Source organism: Pteropus medius, unplaced genomic scaffold (assembly GCF_902729225.1).
Source record: "Pteropus medius unplaced genomic scaffold, Ma_sr-lr_union100, whole genome shotgun sequence".
NCBI lineage: Eukaryota > Metazoa > Chordata > Mammalia > Chiroptera > Pteropodidae > Pteropus > Pteropus medius.
In genome coordinates this window covers 57,167,944-57,187,114 of record NW_024349800.1, presented here as the reverse complement: position 1 = coordinate 57,187,114, position 19,171 = coordinate 57,167,944, and positions in this window count along the sequence as shown.

Here is a 19,171-nt window from a genome sequence, read left to right as displayed (position 1 = left end):
GCAGAGACATCTACTTACACCAAACACAGCACAAGGATGTCTACACCCGACACACACAGACACTCACTTACTTGCCACAAAGAGAGGAAACGCCCCAACACCTGATTGTGCACATAAATATGAACAAACAGACACATACAACCATTCGCTTCCCCTACCCTGGGGCCCCGCTAACAGACACATCACGTGTGCAGACTTGCATACACCCCGATAGTGACCCGCCAGAGAGCCCCCAGGCCGGCTCGTAGTAGAAGTATTTCTGGAATGGCCCAGACCTGGGAGAGAGAAGGGGCAGGTCTGTGCCCGCCAGGCTCAGCAGGAGAGGCAGCTGTGTCGGAGAAGGATCTTTCAGCCCCGGGAGACAGTTGGGACAGCAGAGAAGAAGGCTCCAGAGCAGAAGGGCGGTCCGCTCCCATGACAGGCGAGGACGCTGAGACCAGAGAGCGGGGAGGCCAGGAGCCCTGCTCGGGGGCTGAGCCCAGGCCCTGTGGCTGACTTCCCTTGCGGCCTTGAGCCAGACTCCCCTTGTTCTGAGCCTCAGAGTCCCCTCTGTACAATGGAGCAAATGAAGGAGACAGGTGGAGATGCTTGGTGACAGCGGAGCTGCAAGGTCATTGTCATTTTTGCAGCTGCTCCTCGCTGGAGCTGGCCTGGGCGGCCCAGGCTCCTGAGCTCGCAGGTCAGCGCTCTGCCTTCCCCTTTCTCCGCAGGGCCCTGACTTCCTCCAACAGTGTCCTCGGGATGCTCCATTTTCATTTTCTAGAGTCTTTGGGGCCCCTGAGTAAGGGGGTGAGATGAAGCGGGAAGGAGAGAGGGGACTGCGGCTGCCGAGAGGTTTGGTGGGGGCGCCTGGCCAGCCTGGGGGGGCCAGGCTCTGGGTGTGCGCGGTGGGTGCTGGGGGTGCCGGAGGCTGGTGAGGCCCCTGCCCAGTCACGTGACCTAGCATTTCACATGGTGCGATTTCAGCGTATGTGGACAGTGAAGGTTTGCTGAATCGGTGAACTGAATTGCGTTTTCGGGTCCAGTCCCTGGCTGGAAATTCTGTGGACAAAGGAAGTGCCACAAGAAAGTTAGAATTAATGCTGTGTGTCGCGGGAGATACATGCAAAAGAAAGGTTCGGGAGTTCCCAGGAAGAGAAGTCAGCTCCATACAAACGTCTTCTGAAAGAAGCGGCACTGGGGATGGGTCACACGGGATGGATGGGACATCTTGCTTTCTACCTTCCACCATGGAAAGCTGTGGCTGTTCCGTTTGGAGACCTTCAGACCCATTCATCGTTGTGAGTAGAGTCCTGTAGAGCAAGGGTCCCCAATCCCATGGGCCGCGGACCAGTACCGGTCCATGACCTGTTAGGAACCGGGCCGCACAGCAGGAGGTGAGTGGCAGGCGAGCTTCATCTGTGTTTGCAGCCGCTCCCCAGCGCCAGCATCACCACCGCAGCTCCACCTCAGATCACCAGGCAGTAGATTCTCATAGGAGCACTGGTCCCTGGTGCCAAAAAGATTGGGGACCGCTGCTAGAGTGGCCCTGTGAATTTGTCAGGATTCATTCCATTTTCCCTTGGCAAATAGGCCCAGCTCCCCACGGTCTGGATGCTTCTTACGGCCATTGTATTCCTTAAGCAAAGTGGGCCACTACCTCCCGGAAGCCCACACTCTGCTCTGCATGTAGCGTGGCGACAGCCCTTCCTACACTGCAATTGTGCCCATCCGGTCACTTCCGTGTCTGTTTCCCCTCCAGTCGTGTTCATTTCTCTTCACGCCTGGCCTGCAGGAGACAGTAGGTCTCCAGAGAGGACTTGCCGAGGCTTGGAGGATGGAACAAGTCGGGCTGGCTGGAGGCGGTGGCTCAGCACTGTCTAAATGGACGGTGACTGTCTCCAGATGCCTTAGTCCTGCCCTCAACTGTTGTCTGCACACGGGCACAGGGTGGGAGTGGGACCCGAGTCGCAGGTGTTTGAGGAGGTAGACTTTTGGAAAGTAGCCCCTCATATCCAGATGTGCACACACCGTCGGCAGCAGAGAGGGTTCGTCTCCCTTCGGTGACAGCCGGAAGCAGGAGGTCCATCTCACAGCAAAACCTGGCCACTTGGAAAACGTGGGTCCTAGTGGATTTTTTCTTATTGTTGTTTACCTTCAAGAACAATTTTCTAAACAAAATGTATTCCCATCGTAAGATTTAATTGTTACTTTTTATCTTTTGACCACCTCCTTCTTAGGCTTTCATGGAGATATGAGGATTATTCCCTAAACACTGAAGTTAACAGTTTCTGGAGCTCAGTGTGCGCTTTTGCCTTGAGCTCTTAACAAGTCAAGTCTCATTCAGCCAGTGGAAGCACGAGAGCCACCCCCCCCAGCCACTGCTGCTCTCCTGGGGGCTGACAGACGACCTCAGGGACGCAGGCCAGGGAGTGACAGGCAACAGCGGAGCCGAGGCCAGTATTTTGGGTAGGCGGTGGGTAGTGTAGGAGAGGACGAAGGGCAGGATTCAGACGGACCTCGGATTGAACTTCTACTGCTTATCGGACTAGCTACGTTTTATTCTGAACTTTCTTGAACCTGTAAAATTGGAAATCTAGTGTCTAAATGGGCACCATGTGGCAAGGTATCTATAGCATAGTATTTGGCATATAGCAGATATTGAATAGTAGCTTTTATTATTATTATTACCATTATTATTATTAATTATTATTATTATTTGGATGAACAATCTTAGAAATTCTTTTGACATTTGGTTCCCAAGACTTATAAAAAATAAAAATATCATTTAAGAAGGTAGGAGCTATTTTGTAGCTGTTAAAATTGCCACAGACTTTTATTGATCCTTAGAAAGATTAAATCCACATTATAATACTCTGTTATATAATTTTTAATAAATACACTGATTGGATTAATTTTCAAGTTTAAACTCACTATAACTTCTCAGATTCTAATTAGACATGGTAATTGGCCTGTGTTTATGTATAAAAGTGTGGGTGTTTATATGTAACGAGATATGATATACATATATCTATAAATATATGTAACGACTATTACTTCACAGTCATACTAGCAACTATAGATACTGGACTGAACGTAGCCAGTGGTCATACCCATTTGCTTCGTATGTCAACTTAACTGTCTGATGTTAATTGGGTTTAAGATAATACAAAATCTTACATAGAAACAATAAATATGCACATATCATATAGATATATGTGATTATAAAAATGTTAATATGTGTTTATTCCAGGTATCGAATTATTCCCAGGTGGCCAAGTTTTAGGAGAGACCACTGTGGTCAACACAAACTAAAACAATGGCCCTGATTTCCAGTTGCTTGGAGCCGAGTACACCTGAGTGACACAGTGACGGTTGCATGGAGCTTAGAGGGAAACTCAACTGAAAGTTCCAGAAGCCCAGAGGCCTAGATTATATTGCGTATTTGATCTAAAGTGAGACCTGTTTGGTCAGAAGACGATTAGGTCCTGTAGCCCCAAGGTGAGAATCACTTAACCCCACTGGACAACTCTGCACAGGAAACTGGGAGCCTACTCAGTGTGGCTGGCAAGTCGCCTCATCTATCGACTTAAAGTCTCTCTGTAATTCCTGGCCATTTCCTTTTCTTCTCCCCTCCAGGAGACTGGAAGAGCAGGTCACGACCTTTCTCCTAGGTAGGCTCAAGCCTGCAGAAGCTATAAAGATAACTGGCAGCCTTCAAAGCTGGTCAGAGCCCTGATAATTCCCCAGAGGATTTTCCCAGCACTTATGGGGAAGAGGGTTGGGGAGGCTGCCTTGCTTATCCAGCTGGCAGGCTATTGCAAGGACTGGACACGGGTGAGACAACTGCTTCGGGGGATGAAAAGCCACTTCAGAGTGACACCTCTGCTGGGGACACCTCAGGAAGCTGCAGGGAGCAGCTCCGAACGGGAGATTCCTAGGACACAAGTCTACGAGTTGCTTTTCTGGGAAGCATGTCGCGGTGAGGGACGCCTGTTTCAAGTGACTTAAAAAAAAAAAAAAAAAAAAAAAAAAAAAGTTAACTTTTGGTTTGGAATGATGGGAGTGGGGTCAGGATAAAACACGTCTTTGCTTCTAATACATATCTGAGAACTCATATGGAAGACCTTTCAGCCCATTGACGTTTTAGATAATCTACTGCTACCCATTATGTATGTGCATGTAGGCATGTGTATCTAACATATAAGCTATCAATCAATCACAGAGTGTATGTCTTGAGCATCTACTATGTTCTAAGCACTTTGATATTTACTATCTAATTGAATCCTCACAAAACCCATCATATAAATATCAAACCCACTTCACAGATGTGGGAACTGAGGCTTTGAGAGTTTAACCCACCACATGAAAAGCTGGGTCTCAACCCTGGGCCTTCTGATTCCACTGCCCACTGTTCTTACCATTGTGATCAGCAAATACATGACTGTGCAGAGATCGAGTTTACCGCGACGGACCACTGCCACATTCCTGCTAATGATGCTCTGAATTATTTGCTTTTAAATGACACTATATCAAATTATGAAAATGTATGTGTTTTGTGGGGAAATAGGAAGAATACGAGAAGGCTATTGCTGTTCTCTAAAAGCCACTTAATTCTGCTTGCTAATAATTAGAGCTCTTTATATACCAGTGCCTACTCTACACATAATAATATAATGATGTACTCAGCAAATGTTTATTGTGTATCTGTTATGTGCAGTCCCAGGGAACACAGAAGTGAAATAATTTTCAGATGTCCCTGTTTCCTGTAGCTTACAATGGAGTGATAAGTGATGAATTATCAATGAGGATGTTTCTCTGAAGATGTTTTATTTGTAGGTGGGGAGAACTCAACTCGACTTCGCCGGGACACATGTTGCTTTACCTGTCCAGGAGAAGAGCAGTGGAGTGGCCTGGCCTCAGGTACTGCAGAAAGACAGAGCCAGACTGCTCTTTCTTCCCCTCTCACCTGGGCCTCTCCTGGTGACGGGGCTCCATCTACTTAGGCTGCCTTTTGCCATTTGGCCTAAATCGTGCCCATTGCTCCTCCTTGGTTTGGCTTTGCTCAATGTCATTGTTAGAGAGGAAATGAATCTCTCTCTCTCTGTCTCTCCATCTCTGTCTTTCTGCTTCTCTCTGTCTCTCTGTCTCAGTTTCTCTGTCTCTGTCTCTTCCCTATCTTTTCTGCCTCATTTTCATTCTCTCTCTGTCCCTGTCTTTCTGCTTCTCTATCTCTCTGTCTCCAATTTTCTCTGTCCCTCTCTGTCTTTCTGTTTCTCTATCTCTCCCTGTCTTTCTGCCTCTGTCTCTCTCTCTGTCTCTCTCTGTGTCTCTCTCTCTGTCTCTGTCTCTTTCTTTCTCTCTCTCATATGCTTTAAAAACCAGGGAAAAAGCACAGATTGGTCCAGTTCAGTGAAGGGTGGGGAGTGGGGCTGAATTTCTAAGAAGCTGCCACTCTCCTGTGAATATGGGAACACTCAGAGCAAGAGAGCAACACTTCCCAGGGGAAGATCGTGTTGGGCAAACAACTCATGTCCACTGCACATAGTCATTCTTTTAATACAGTATCACAGACAATGGGCTTTAATGGATAGTATCCTATTCCAGCTAACCCCATCAGCTTTTCAGGACACAGATGAATATCCTCATTTGACAGACGAGGAAACTGGTGTCAAAGAGGTAAAGCTGGGCCAGAGGTCGCACGGCTAAGTTGCAGAGTCAGAATACAAATGCTGATTTCCTGGATTCAAATTTCGAATCATGAAAGAGACTCAAAGTCCTTTTGGATTTCCAGAGACAGATTCAATCGTGCTTTGTATAATTTTAAGGTTACATGCTTTCTTGTGTGTGGATGACTTGAACACTGGTAATCACTACAGTTTGGGTAATAGCTCTCAATTTAAAATTTGTTGGGACAATAAGAAACACGTTTTCCTGGCCAAGCTAGATAGCTGGTGTTTTGCAATTGCATGGTAATTTTAGGTGGTATGTGGCAAAAAGCATTAACTGGATTTTTTAAAACTATTCACTTTATCGCTGTGGGAAATTCTACAACATCCATCATGGCTTCATGTCAAAGCTTTTTGTTTGTTTTCTTACTGAGTTTTCTTTGAAAGTAAAGATAGAATTAGGATTTCAATAACATTTATTCCCTCATCCATCTATTCATCTATCTACACATCTGTCCAAACCTCCCTTCACTGATACATCCATCCATTATGCCGTCTATTCATTCGAAAGTTTATTTGCCACATGTTTTATGCCAGGCACTGAGCTAACTATTGAATGGAATAAAGATAATAGAACATGAACTCTTTCTTCACAGTGCTCTCCGTCAAGGTTGGGTGACATCATCTATTAACAAATAATTCTAATGCCAAAGGCAACTTTGCCAAAGCTATCTACAATTCTGAGAGTGATCGAATAAATACTCAATGTGTAGCAAGTAGCAGAATATTTCTGGGCCAACAAGAGTTGTTCATTGATAATAATTTCTTATGGCATTAATACATTATAGAAAAAAAGCTACCAGTAGAAGAGCCATGGACATAGACAAGCGGGGTTAAGAGCGATGAGTGTGGGATCCATCCAACACTGTCCAGGCAATATGAGCCCTCAACCATCGCTTCCCTGAGGAGGCCGTCCTTCTGAGGGCCTCCTGGAGTTCAGGGCCTCTACCTTCCTTCAGTCCTTCTAAGATTGTGTGGAAACAATCTTGATTCTAAGGTACCAGGATTCCAAGGTGAGGTAGAGGATGGGGTATCGCAAATAGAGTTTTCAAGTACTTTAGCACTTTCATGTGGGTATTCTCAAATATCAATGAATGGATTAACACTTAAATTTATTCATTAATCTTTGGTACTTTTAGTTAATATGACTCTGTCACTGAGAGTCCGCTAAGAGGAAGTATTCAACAGATCAGGGTGACAACTCTGGAACAAAAACATTCATCTGAGATACTGTCCTTAAAGAGTCTAGCATAGGACCAAGTAGTCCATATAGTTCCGTTTGCATTACATTCTCATCTTCATCTCCTTCCCCATCAAAACATGGCTGATACTAAGGTGAATGGAGTAATTCAAACAAGTGGAAAAAGAGGTATAAGCTCTTGATGAGATTAAAATGGATTGTAGTTGGGAAGTGGAATTTGAGCTGAGCCTTGAATGTGAATTCGATTTCGACAGGCAGGGAATGTAGGTAACTATACTCCAGGCTGAGAGAAAGTCATGAACCACTGCCTGGAGGTCAAGGGCAAGATGTGTTTAGAGAAATGTGCCTGGGTCGGCAATGGGAGCTTGGAGAGTGAGCAGATGAGGATAGGAATGTAGATTGGCTCAACATTGTGGAAATTTGCAATGCCTTTTTAAGAAATTTGGCTTTTCTCCTGGGAAAATAGAGGTATTAAGTAGGGAGAATGATATGACCGGATGTGTGTTTTTGCATGATCACCCCAGAGTCGGTATGAAGGATGGACTGGAGCCTGGAGGCCGAGAGTACAGTTAGGGCACTGTGGCAGTTGTTCATAATAATCAGTTTCTACTCTTTGAGGCAGAATAAAAATTTCCAAGGACTCTCTGATGCTTTTTATACATGAGGTCAGATTTGCTTCAGAATTATTATGAACTGTTCACATTCATAAAATACTTTGTGTATTTAATTTATTTAACTAATCAAGATGGAAACGCAAGGAAGCTGTTTCACACGTATATGCAAATATGAAAAATTAAACTCAGCTCACATATATTTACTGAGCACAGATGCCCCACACAGCATGCTGCCAGACTCTTGTGGAAGATAAAGACAAGACAGGATGCGGGTTTATTCCCCCTTTAATTTACATCTTCTTTTATGGGTGAAAGAAAGCCATGGGGATCGCAGGGGACTTGTCTTCCCGATCAACCCTGCAGTGATTGACAGGGTCCTTTGTCTGCCAAAGATGAAGAAGCCTGCAGTTGGTCTAAGGTGGAGAAAGGAGGCTTCTGGGAGCAGGACATTGGAAATGAAGTGTTTTGGTAGCCCCTGTATCCATTCTTGAGTGAGACCTTTTGTGGAAACAGCATCTGGGTTTTGACATTCTGCTGGGAGCTGCATCTCAGTAGAACATTCCAGAACTGTTGGGCTATAGACACATGTCTATTTATGACTGATCAGATGACAGCCACACAGAGGTGATGTTGTCACCTGGAGGGAGGTAGAAGGAATCATCCATGGGCCAGGGTGGCTCCCCAGGCATGGCCAGAGTCATTCATTTGTCCAGGAGCAACAATTAATGACCAAGGTCCCAGGGGCTTTGAATCCTCCTGGGTTTTCCCTCTTCCCCGCAAACCTAAGCAGACATCAGTTCTAGGTGGCTTACGTGGGGCCTTACAGTTTGAAGTTGCTCTCAGGCAGTGACAAGCTTTGCATCTTATGTGGGAAGAGAAGCCGTAAGCCAGAAGATGGGAGGCCTGGGTGAACTGGTGTCTCCATCACATCTCACCTGGGGAATTCTTAGGGACAATGACCAATGTTTAAGCAACATTTCTCTGTATGACACTTTTCATTAATCCTCACAGTTTTCTAGATGAGAGAACTGAGACTCAGAGAGGACACTACACTAGCCCTGAAGACTGCTGGATCGTGGCAATGCTCCGCCCACAACCCAAGTGTTCTATCTGCAATTCTCATGTTCTTTCTGCAGAAATAAAAGAGTCTCTTGAGCTCGGGGGAAAAAAAAAATCCTTAGTGTTAGGATTTGGAAATTAAAGGTAATGGAGTAAATTCTTATATTAGTTTGCTAGACCTTCTGCAACAAAGCACCACGCACAGAGTGGCTTGAGAAACAGATATCGGTGTCCTCAGGTTTCTGGAGGCTGGAAGTCCAAGATCAAAGTGTCGGCAGGGCTGGTTTCTTCGGAGGCCTCCTCCTCGGCTCGTAGATGGCTGTCTTCTCCCTGGGTCTTCACGTGCTCGTCCCTCTATGTGTATGTCTGCGTCCTCATCTCCTGTTCTTCTTAGGACACAGTCATATTATATAGGGCCTTCCCTAACACCCTCATTTAAACTCGATTACATCTTTAAAAACTATATTTCTAAATACAGTCACACCTAAGGTACTTCGGGTTAGGGCTTCAAGATATGAATATGATGGGCGCAGGGGCACATAATTTAGCCCATAACAATGCTTAACTAATGTTTCTTGTATTAAGAACACACTGGAGACAACCCATTCATCGGTTCCATCACAGAACGCTTACTGATGCTTCTACAGTAGGTACTTTGAGTACCTTGGGTGCCATACAACATCGAGCCACGTGACGTGGTAGCTGTTATTATTTCCATCTCACGAAGGTGGAAGAGGATGCTCAGGGCAGGACGTAAAGCTATTTTCAAAGTTACACACATAGAGAATGGTGGAGTAGGGATTCGAACTTGAGCCTTCGCTGCCCACCTCATTCTCAGAAAACAAAAAAAGAGTGAAAATGATTTGGATTCAACAGCAAGCGTATTCTGTTCCATTCCCACTTGTTCAGCTTTCACTTTCCCTGAAATTACTGAACTGACGAGGAGGGGTGGGTGGAATGCAGATACTATTGCTTTCAGAAAATGAGGCTCCATTGGGCAACCCTTTCTTACTGTCTCAGCCGGGGGAAGGAGCCCCTAGCCAGAGGGAATCAAATACTTTTCAAATGTCTCATTAAAATAAAAAGGTGATTCTTGCATTGGTCCCATGATAAAGACTACAAAGCAGCAACATGAAAACTCCCTGTTTTCCCCTTCTGAATAGGCCTCAGCTCCCGTCACAGAATGAATTAGCGGCCACCCCATTATCTGTAAGCCTCGGAGACTGCAGCCCAGGCTTTGATCTGCCAGTGTCAAGGAAACTGATAAAAACTCGTTCTGTTTCTAAGCTTTCCAGGCCTGAAATTCTCTTTTCCCTTCAGCCCGCTATAAATGACCCTCTGAAGTGGCTGCACATTCTTTCACAGCCTTGTGTCCAATCTATTCATAACCACGGTTATCAATTATTATACCAGCTGGAATTTCTGAGGGCCTGGAGGCTGTCAGAAGCTCTAATTGTGGTTCGGGGATAAAAGCAAAAACACACAAATTTTAACCAATCATAATTAACTTATTCTCCAAGTGGAAGGGGGAAAAAAAAAGAAAAAAAAAGAAAGAAACCCCTCAAAACAAAACAACACAAAACCCAGGCTTATGAATCCGTCCCAGCTAATCACTCTTGAAAGCGGCCGTGGAGCAGGAGCAGGACGCTTTCACTGCCATGGTTGCTCCCGATTGGCCTGTGGCGCCAGGTTCCCGGGGAAGGAGTGGGGCCAACTGGCAACCAGAGAAGTTCTCAAATCGTTGGGGCTTTTTTTTTTTTCTAATTCTAAAAAAAAAAAAAAAACAAACCACCAACAAAAAAAAACTCCTCATTTTTCAAAGTGGTGTGATGTTTTCCAAGCTTCTGACAGAGCTTTGAATAAAGAGGCATCAATTCCTCATTGAACCCAAACAACGGATGGAGTGGTCTAAAATATTTCGTTAAAAAGAAGTTCAGTGGCCGCTATTACATTAGTAAAAGAGGCGCGTGTGACCTGGAAGGGGGCCTGAGGGATCCAATCCCCAGGCTCAAGGTCAGGCCTCAGGATGAGCCAGGGAAAGACTTAGCACAGGGCTTGGCACTTAGTAGGTGCTCAAGAGGCCGGCCCTCCTCTCTTCTTAGATTGGCCAACAGCCAGATGTCTTGAAGGCATCTGGCTAGTGGCAATGGCATCTGAATGGAAGGCCTATGATGTCATGGAAAAAGCATGGCTTTAGAGTGTGACAGGTCCCCGTTTTTAAGCCTCTCTGGGACTCAGTGTCCTTTCTTTTACAACGGTGATAGCATACTTGATTTGTAGTTGCTCTGGGGGTTAGGGAACAGGCTCCTAGTAAAGTGCCTGACACAAGATAGGTGCTAAATAAATGTCTGCTGTGACTCCTGATGGCGCTGTGGGGACGTAGTCTCCGTAAATGTCATTTCTGGCAAGGGGCTGCAAAGATCACTTTCTCGTCTAGCATTTGCACTGAATCCTTTTATAATCCTTGTTAGGCCAGCGGCTCTTAGGATGGGTTAGAGAGTCCATACAGCACAGATGCTGGGGAATGCTTTCTGAGACAAAAGCAATAAGATGTGGATGACACAATTAAACAATATTATTTCCACACAGAGTATTGGATTACAGAAAATGATATTCGTATTTTGGTCACTGGGGCTTCTTAGCATTGCAAAAGCAGCCCAACAAGATCTCACTAGTGTGCGTTTAGGTTATGCTGTGAGATCTATAATCCAACTTTATTTGTGACATTTCTTGACATAGCTGTAGCCCAGGAGTTTGAAACTTTGATTTGTGAAAAATATGACAGTATTCTCTTGGTAGTTCCTGTTCACAGAAGCAGACATAACCATGTCCTAAAATGTTTGGCAAAAAAAGCATTTCCTTAAAAATCTTTACGTACATGGTAGGAGATGGTATTTGAAGACGTGCTCCTCGCTAAGTTGAAAACTGGATCAGTCAGGATAATTATTATTAGTTGTTCCAAGAGTCAAACTCTGAAGTTGTAAGAGTGTAACGCAATACAGGTTGATTTTCACTTAGGTGACATCAGCTGGCGGAGGGCGGGCATCCTGCTTGCATATGAGGCCAGGTAGTGGGGACTGTTGCATTCGGGATTTTTATAACGTGGAAAGCGAGGAATGGAAGATGCACGGGAATTAGAGACAGCACCCACCTAGAAATGTTACAAATGACTGGTTCTGCTCACTCTGACCTGAGCTCTTACGATGGCCCCTCATTAATTGCATGAAAATCTGGAAAATGTAAGAAAGCACATGAACTATTTGCTGAGGAGAAGTTGTCTCTGCTATAGGGAACATTGGAGACGGTACTTTGGCTCTGAGCCCATGACACAGTGGGTGTCCCCAGGAGGGAAGAGGGGTGAGACAAGGCTGTTGGGGTTACACGTTCCTGAACAGAGAAGCCCAGGGTATAAGGATGGCTCCCTCAGGAAGAGCGTATAGTCTCCAATGGACATGGGAACCTTAGGCTGATGCATCGGGTGAGGATTTCTCTGTTAAACATTGACCAGGAATGTCCATCAGTGTTGAAGAAAGAGACTCTGGAGAAAGGGCTGTCAGGGAATCAGCTGCGGGTGGAAACTGGTGAGAAATTGCCACCTGGTCAGAAGGCCAGGAAGGCAGGTAGGTTAGTGACATATAACCTGGGTAAGATAGGGAGACTGTGGCCTTAGGTCAAGGCAGGTGTCACGGTGATAAATTTCACTCCATTGGACATCACCTAGAGGAGTAGCAGAGTTTTTCCAGACTCTCCTTCTGGAGGTTTGGGGGGAATACCAAAAAAGCCATCGAGGCCAAGGGGAGCTGAGCCTACAAGGGTTAGATATTTTTACTGATTACTGAAAGGGCATGAAGCAGGCAGTGACTGATAAAATGTATAGTTCGCTCCTGTGCAGTGGCACCTGAACTGATAATTGTTCTTTCTACTTCATTTTAATAAAGTAACTTTTGGTCAGCTTCTCTTTTTCAAAGCTAGAAATCTAGAGGAAGAACGGGATCCTACAAAGAACACAATGATGTAAGTCTGGTGGAGAAGAGATTAATGACAATTGTGATTCTGGCACACATTGTGTTTTTCATTTTCGCCCATGAGCTAATTTGTTTCTCACCAAGAACCTGTTAGCTATTCAAGGATTATATTTTTCGCATTATATTAATGAGGAAGCTGAGATCTTTCAGGAAAGCCTAAGCGATTAGTTTACAGATGAACAGCTGATACGTCACAGGGCTAAAATTCAAATCTAAATCTGATTCGATTCTTGCTGTTGCACATCGCTGCCTCTCAGCAGGAAGGAAGAGATGCATGTGAGAGCTGCTGTGGCAGAGGCTGCCACTCCTCTTTAATCTTTTCCATCATCATCATCATCATCATTATCACCGCTGTCATCTTTGCCACCATCACCATCTTCTTCATCCTAAAGACGATCTCACTGCTCAGCCACAACTGATGTCTTGCCTCTCAGTTTTGTCTCTAGTTGTGCTGAGTTTGCACAAATTCATTCATAAACTTTCATCCACTTCCTAACCAATAATTTTATTCAACAATGAACAACGACTACGTGGTATTAAACAAGGATCTGCATCATCATCATCATCATTATCATTAATTAATTTATTTTTGCTTTGGATCTTCTTTAGAGGAACTCTCAAAGGTCAGAAGGAAGGACTTAATTTTATCTGAGAAACCAGGGGAAAATGAGTTTGGGCAGGTGAGAATCATTTGGTCATTGCTCTGTAGATGAACAGACACTGAGTGCCTACCTTACCACACACTGGCCTAGCGCTGGATGATGGTATAGAGGTGAATACATTTTATTTCCTGCTGTCGGGATCTACAGTCTCACTGAATCTCTGCAAAAGGGAATTCTTGGTTCTTTTTCAACTCCAAAGTTATTTCAATGTGAACTCCACCTTCCAACTCATGGGCAGTTTGAATGTAGCTGTAGAGTCTACTGTCCCATGACTATATCCTAGACCAGTGTTCGCAAAACTGTGGTCCATGCCAAACCACCTGCATTTGGTAAAAAAGTTGTGTTGGAACCTCGCCGTGCCCACGTATTTACATATTGCCGATGGCCATTTTAGAACTATATCAGCAGAACTGGGTAGTTGCGACAGAAAACATAGTCCTCAAAACCAAAAATAATTATTATCTGGTCCTATGAAAAAAAGTTTCTGACCCCTGCCCTAGATTCTGCCTTAAAGCCTTTTACTATAGATGAACTAGTGTGCCCTATCTAAAGCCACACCCTCTACTGTGCATTAGACCCCATTCACTCTTGTCTCCTCAAGGACAACACCCCAGTAATTGTCCCTTCACCAATATTAATCTCTACTGGATTATTTCATCAGAATACAAACTTGCTCTTATTCCTCACATCTTAGAAAACAAAACTAAAAATCTTCTCTTGACCCCGCCCATGCCACCAGTTACTTCTGTTTTTCAGTAATACTTTACAGCAAAACTTGTGGGAAGAATTGCCAACTCTAATTCTGCTTCTGTCACCCTTTCTCAGACTTACTCTAACTCTGAAACTGCTCTTATTTATGTGGCTGACGATCCCCAGTGTGCCAGATCTAGTGGTCTTGGTCGTCCTGTCGCTTGGCCTCCCCGCAGTAGCTGACATAGCGATCACCACCTCTTTCTTACTCGTTTTCTTTACTTGACTTCCGGAACATGACGCCCTCACACTTCATTTCCTACTTCACCTGTGGCTCCTTCTCAGCCTCTTCTGTGGATTCCTCTGTTTCTCCACTGGAGGGTCCAGAGTTCAGTCCTGGATTTTCTTCTGTTCTCTTTTCGTTCTCTCCATTGATTCTCTGAATCAATCTCCTGGCTTTAAATGCAACCTATATGCTGAAGACTCTAGATTTTCATCTCTACCCCAGACCTTTTCTCCTGTCCTCTAGAGTTATATGTCACTGTCTACTCAACAAAATGCGTGACTGTCAATTAGACGTTTCAAAATCTGCGTAATTAAAACCAAAGTCTTAATAACACTTCTTCCCACCCCCACTCCCCCAGGACTTGAGGTGCTACTATCCTTCCAGTTGTTTAAGTCCCAAACCCCAGTCATCCATGACACTTCTTTCACAGTATGTATCCAGTCTATTAGGAAATCATGCCACTGCTACAAGCTGGACTCCAGGCATTACGTCTCACCTGGATTACTGGAATAGTTAGTTCCCTAATTTGTTCTCCTGATCTTACTTTTGCCACCCACTCCCTTCCACGTCCTCAGTCTGTTCTTTACAGATTCAGTAACTTCTTTAAAACAGATCAGATTATATACTTCCTTTCTTTAGTCCCCTCTAACAGCTCCCCATTTCACTCAGGGTAAAAGCCAAAGTTCTTAAAAGGTTCTATAGGACCCTATGTGACTTGTCCCTACACGACCCGGCTTTGCTTCTCTGATTCCATCTTCAACCCTCTGCACCCCTTAGACTGTTCCAGCCACACCAGCCTTCTTCAATGCCCCGAACATGCCAGGCGTCCTGGTACCACAGGACTTTTGCACTGGCTATCTCCTCTGCCTAGATCTCTCTTCCCTTCCATATGCATCTTTGCTCACATCGCACCTGCTCAGTGAGTCCTGGTCCAGCTATCCTATTTAAAATTGGAAACCACCCCCTCCAACATTCTTTTTCCTCCACTATTATTATTTTTTTTTTCTCATAGCATTTATTCTTTTCTAATATACTATATTCTCCACTTATTTGCCATGCCTGTTGTCGAGTGTTCATTTCCTTCTACTGGTACGGAAGTTCTGCTAGGACAGAGATAATTGTCTCTTCTGTTCACTGATTTATCCCGTGTGCCATAAACAAAGCCTGGCTCAGTGCAGGCACTCAACAAATATTTGTCCAAGTAATGAATCATTAACTATGAAGTAGCAATCGATTTAGATGATTAATAGTGTCCTTTACTCTTAAAACACACACACACACACACACACACACACACACACACACACACACAAAGGGCAGCAATAGATAGACTTGAGACTGTCAGGAAGAGGCAGCCCCAGAAAAAGCCAGGATGTTCGCCTTCCGTGCTGCTGATCAGCGGTCAAAGGTTCACAGGGCATGTGGCTAAGTGGGGCTCCCTGCAGGAGAGGCCTGCGTGTCCCAGATAAGGGGGCATCATGTGCAGTGGCAAGGACTATTTTTACATAACAGAGAGGAAGATAACCCTACAGACATGATGTAAAGGTCTAAAACATGTTGTGCCATCTTGGGGAAGCTGTTATGCTATTTATCCCAAGGGACTCCTCATTCCCAGACAGTATTTGAAAGACTTAGGGAGGAATTTATATGTTTCTTCTAGCCAGATGAGATTTCCTTGCTCCCTCGTGGTGTGCCATGACCCAGGAGTGGATTTAGGACATCTCCTAGAGTGGAAAACACATGGATTTGGGGGCAGGAGAAATGGTTTAAGTTATGTGTCTATCATTTTAAATATTCTCACCTTGGGCAGGTTTCTTAACCTGTTAACACCTTGACGTACTCTTCTGTACAGTGGGGAGAAAGATGTCTTCTCTTTTAAGATTGACCTTAGGATCAAATGAAACAACACGGGTGTATTCTTTTATTAATTTAAAAACCAATGTAAGGTAGTTTCTATGATTATGCATAAAAATAAGGAACGAGCGAATAACATACAAATATGTGAAATATTTAATTAACATGCTCCAAAACAACTAAGAAGTATTTACTGGCCATATATATGTAAAACCCAACATGTGTTCAGCATGTCTGCAGCAAGGTCATTACGCCCAAGTGACCAGCTTTTGTACAGAGGTCCAGGCACAGAGCAAGGCAGCCAGCAGCTACTGGGCTCCTACGTGCATATGGGGTGTGTCCTACGTGTATATGGGGTGTGATCTTCTTATTCAGTTCAACTGGTACTTACTGACATTACCACGTTCCAGTCCTTCCCAGATAAATGACTTCATGAGCCACAACAAGTGAGGAAGTATTTCTAGATCTAGTTTGCTAATAGAGAAACTTAGTCTTTAATAGATGAAGTGATTTTCCAATATTATGTAATTAGCAAGTGGCAGAATCCAGCTCTGAACTTTTTCTGATTTCGAGTCGTATGATTCTTCTGTGGTCCATCTGTGTCACATATGGTACACATCCTTCTTTATCTATAGGAATATGGTATTTTAAAGGAAGACACACTAGCATTGTGAAACCTCACATAGACGCGCACCTGTTTCTATGAAGATAATGTCTGCCGTTATGGAGTAAATGTCTGTGTCCGCAACTCCAAATTCATGTGTCGAAATCTTAACCCCCATTGTGATGGTAGTAGATCGGGCCTTTGGGGGGTAATTAGGTCATGAATGGGATCAGTGCCTTTCTAAAAGGGACCCCAGAGAGCTCTTTGCAAACTGTTACATGAGGATCCAATACAACAACAAAAAAGTTCATCTGCACCCTAGAAGAAGGCTTTCCTCAGAACTTGCTCATGCAGGCACCTTGATATAAGACTACAGGCCTCTAGAATCGTGAGAAATAAATGTCTGTTGTTTATAAACCATGTAGTCTGGGTACTCTGTTACAGCAGACTGACATCTGCCATGGTGGGGAAGAGATAGGGAAGGCTCTCGATGTCACTTCGGCCTTTTCAGGTCAGTCACCTCACTTACTTAATAAAGAACAGCAACCCGTGTTCAGAAGTCAAGTAAGATTATTTTGTGGGAAACACGTCGGCTGACTTGTGATGACCCACGTGCACTCACAGCTCCACACAGGCATGCGTGGGAAATGGCTAGTGCCTGATATGCCTTGTGAAGTACGAACGCATCGAAGGAGACAAGGGACAGGAGGTCTAGACCGAGCTCTGCCAGCGAGAGGTTGTGATTCTCACTCTGTGACTCTTCTCTCCTGTAAATTGAAGTAAGTCCTTTGTGGCCTCCCCGAGGGCAAGGCTGGGTTTCTCTTCCACTCCTCCTCCCTCTCTCTTTTTCTTTCTATCTCCACCTGTTTCTCCTCTTTCTGTCATCTTCCTACAACATAGGCTTGCGCACCTGCATGGTCCAAGCCCTGTGTTAAAACGCAATTGTCAGCCAAACAGACATGGTCTCTCTTCTCATGGAGCTTATAGCCAAAAAGGAGCACAAAGAATGAGCAGAAACAGAAGGTGTGATGCATGCTCCCAGCTGGAGAAAGGCTCACGCTTCCTGTGACTTCCCAGATTAGAGACAATTTTATTCATCTTTGTACTTCTAGTGCTTACGAAATGTAGGTACTTACGAAATGTTTTTCTGACTGACAATACAAACAAATGAAGGGATGAGAATGCTGAATTCAAAGAACTCTGAGTTCTAGTTTTTTTTTTTTAATCTTAAATTTATGTGAAAATGGTGCTGCAGGTTAATACCTTTTACAGTCTTCAAGTGTTTGCTTCTCTTTTCCTTGGATTTATTCATTCAATGAATATTTGTAAATATTTATGCCCAGGCACTGTCTAAGATTTGTTAAATAGCATTAAACAACAGAATCAAGGTGCCTACATTCAAAGAGCTCACGTGTCAGAATCAGAGTGAGAACTAGAGCAAAAATAAGTAAGGGTAGCCCATAATATAAATCCAGACACTGACAAGTTCAAGTAAGCTGTCAGAGGATGATGGAGACTCTTCTTCAGGAAGGGTTGTTGGAAAAGCCTCTGCAAAAAGGGAACGTCTGAGTGGACAACTGAACGAAGTGATATTTTATTAAAAATAAGCTCTTTGCCCCACAGGTTATTCTGAGCCCAATGCTGGCCCTTCCGTTTCGTGACTACAGTCTGTAGCCAAGGCTGAAATGATCTTTGCAGCAGCCCTGCCATGTGGACATCTCATCTTGGTTTGATGAATGATAGGAATCTTCTCATATCACAAAGTGTTGCACTGCCAGACATTTGAAATTAAATGGGTTGGCCTTTTAATGAGCTCAAACGGATCTTCCTTAACATCTACTAGGTGAAACTAGATTTTCTTCCTGTGAACAGAGATTGCTAGTTGTTCATCAAAACCATTATTCTCTTCTTCCTGGACTAGAGCTGGACTCCATCTCTCAGTCCCCTTTGCAGTTGGGCATGGACACCTGAGCTATAGCTGAGGACATATGGGCAGGTATGGGCTTGGCCCATACAACCCTCTGGCAAGAGCATCTTCTTACTTCCTGCCCTGTGCCAGCTGAATGTAGATGATGAAGAGGCCCTGGGGACAGCAGAGCCACAACCTTGAAGAAGTTCTGGGTCCCAGGATGACTTAGTGAGAGGGAGAAATGCCGTGGACTTATTCGCTTTTTTACGACTGTCAACTTGAACTAGAAACAGCTTTTGACTGTTGAGGCAATTTATTACCCGTTCAGGTTTAATTCTCTAGCTGTGTGGGGCTAATCCAAGTTAATTCTTTACTCTCAAGTCGAGTTACCATGGGTTTAATTCTATAGCCTCAAATCTAGTTACCATGATTAATATACTATAGAACAAAAGAGTATACCTCTCTAACATGCCTATGGCTTTCTACGCCTCTATATTATACTCAGAGACTGTATTTATAAACTTGTCCAATATCTGTGATTGATCTATGTAAAACCCAT